The 2,947-nt window shown below is 49.2% G+C and overlaps 1 protein-coding gene across 1 annotated transcript in view; it reads right to left on the reverse strand.

Annotated features, from left to right (window-relative positions):
• Positions 1–2,947, reverse strand: part of CCDC88C (coiled-coil domain containing 88C) — a 146,009-nt gene that overhangs the window by 88,797 nt on the left and 54,265 nt on the right. The window lies entirely within an intron of this gene.

Genomic DNA, 2,947 nt, shown 5'->3' on the forward strand with positions numbered 1-2,947 from the left:
CGACAGATCCACTAAAAAAAATTATCCTTTCTCCTGAGACAATTCACAATGCAACATGAAAAACGATGCGGATTATTGGTGTCTTAAAAATCACCCACTCCAAATCAAACAATACCCTATCACCCCCCATCAGGAAGTACAAAGCCTCCATCAGCTGGGAAGAGACACGAGCCAGAGGAACCCAGGGATGACGGCAGAGGCTGGCATGCAGCTCTGGTGCCTGTGCTGGGGCCGGAGGCAGGAAGCCCTGTGGGAAGGGAAGGGTGGGGTGGAGGATCAGCTCCAAGGGCATCAGCCCCTGGAAAACAGAGGCTCAAGAATCCCAGAGACGTTCACCCACCACCTGTGGCAATGTAGGGGCCTCACTGAAAAGGCTTAAAATGCTGCAACGGCTCCTGCCAACCTCTGTGCGTGCTCAAATAGAAAGGTCACTTTCTCCGCTGGTGGAAGAAACAAAAGGTCCCAGCAAAGTTGCCGGGTGGAAACACTTTCCGTGTCTGCGGCAAAGGTTATCTTCAGTTTCCACTGAGAACACTGGGATTATTGGATTGAGAACAATGATTTCATGAAGAAAGAAATCTTTTTCTCTTGCCAAATGAAAGAAACAATTTTATGGTCTGACATTTTGCCAGGAAGGAGAAACAAATGCTGCTAAATGCCATGAGTTTAGGTCCATGGAATGACCCTCCACGAGGGTTTGAAAAGGAGCCGTTAATGCAGAGCCAATAAGAGAGAGAGATCCCAGAGAAGTTAAGACAAACACTCCTGAGAGGCATCCAGGAGGAAGATGATGCTCCTGGTTTCCAAGGAGACCAGGATGGTCCAGACAGCAAAATGTGCCTTCCACACAGCCGGAGAAACACAAAGACCTGTCCAATACTGAGAATCAGAAAGACGAGTGATGGCTGCTTTGAGTATGCATCCAGCATGCGCGTGCGCATGCACACACACACACACACACACACACACAGAGCACATCTTAAGTCTTGGATTCAGAGAGTCAAAACCACACATAGAGGACCTTGCCATGCACTGACAAGTCACACAGCACAGCAGCAGGTACACTGCCAAACTCTGCCCAGACAAGTCCGGGAAAACTTCCCAGAGGTGCGCGCTTGTGAGCTGGGCTGTGGAGAATGCTTAGGAGTTCCACAGGTAAAGGTGGGAGCCAGGAAATGTATTAGTTACCAGGTGTGGCCAGTGAGTCAAGCCGTTGGTTACACTGTTCTGTGCATACTGTACATTTTCCACTGGGCGCTGTTTCTGCCTCACACAATGGCAGCCCCAGGTGCCACCAGATCAGAACCCTATCCATCCTCCAAAGCTCAGTGAAAATGCCACCTCCTCCAGGAAGCCAGCCTTGATGCCTTTAGTCACACATGACTGCCTTTCCCCTCAAGTCTTAATGCTTCACCTGCCTACTCCTGCGTTACTTTCACATTTTGCCTCATCAGTCGGCTCCCCGCCCATGAGGAGACAGCAAAGAGGCAGTAGCTAAGTAACCGCTGACAAAATGAGACTGACTCAGCTTATGGCAAAGTGCTTGGTTTTATTGTTTTTAAAATCTTTTTTTTGGAAGCGGTGTCTTCTCTTTCTCACATGAACAAAGGGACCGAGTCCTGAAAAGCAACTACTTTGCTACACTACTATGAGTTACTTTAGTCCCCTGTTAAAGTTCCTTCCTACGCCTTCAAGTATTTTCCCTGGCAAAATCGGCCACCACATGTCTGAAGATCCCACATTTAACATGCCTGTAGATGAAAACCAAAGTTACAAACACCTCACGGTGAATCTGTAATGCCGGTTTGAATACATCAGGCTTTCCAACTGTAAAATCCCAAATGTGATAGTTTTATGAGCAAGTGAAGGAAAACAAGGGGAATTTAAAATTCCTCAACAGGGCTTCCCCGGTGGCTCAGTGGAAAAGAATTTGCTTGCCAATGCAGGAGACATGGGTCTGAACCCTGGTCCAGAGATCCTACATGCCTCAGAGCAACTAAGCCCATTTGCTAGAACTACTGAGCCTGTGTTCTAGAGCCTGTGAGCCACAACTACAGACCCCGTGTGCTGCAACGACTGAGGCTCACACGCCTGGAGCACGTGCTCAACAAGAGAGCAGCCCCCGTTTGCCTCAACTAGAGAACAGCCTATGAAGCAAAAAAAGACCCAGCATAATGAAAATAAAGTTATTTTTAAAATTAAAACATAATAAAATTCCTAAACAAAAGAAGTGACTCAGACAGGAAAGGCAGCACACATATGTATCCAAGGACCCCAGCATCTATCCCAGGGCCCCAAGAGAGGAGGCAAGACCACAAACCCCAGAGCCCTAACTCTTCCAGAAACCACACAGCTAAGGTTCACGCAAGTGAGGTACCTCTGGGATCTGGAAAGGCTGAGATGCTCACAGAGCACCCCATGGAGAGACCCAGGAAGTCAGGGCTAGTATTCCAGGCAGCCTCTGCACACATCGTGGGGGTTTATGCTCCTGCCATCAACTAGTGCTCCTCCAAAGCTCCCCCTTCGATGGGGCCAAGAGGGGTTCCCTTCAATAGCATCCTGGCCCAAACAAAAACTGTCTGACAACCCAGATGGCAAACACACACCCAAACACAGGGGAAGGTCCCCTCTCCCCCTCCTCACATCACGTGAGGGCACCAGGACAAGAACTGTCAGAATTTTCAATTGGAAAGAACCATGGTACTTGCTGTAATGGGGTTTAACAGCAGGATGCAGAGCAATGGCCAAGCTGGGCGCTCTGGGCTGGTGAGCTTTCCCTGAGACCCCAAACCGAGGCAATTCTACGGTGATGCTTGTCTCCTACCTTCCATAATGACAGCCTACTGACCCCATTCCCAACCAATCAAAACTCCCACGATGTCGCTGCATCTGATAGCAACAGGGACCTGACCCCCAACCCCCGCGGCACTGCTCACTTTTGGTGACA

This window comes from Bison bison, unplaced genomic scaffold (genome assembly GCF_000754665.1).
Source record: "Bison bison bison isolate TAMUID 2011002044 unplaced genomic scaffold, Bison_UMD1.0 scf7180017864061, whole genome shotgun sequence".
NCBI classification, from domain to species: Eukaryota; Metazoa; Chordata; class Mammalia; order Artiodactyla; family Bovidae; genus Bison; species Bison bison.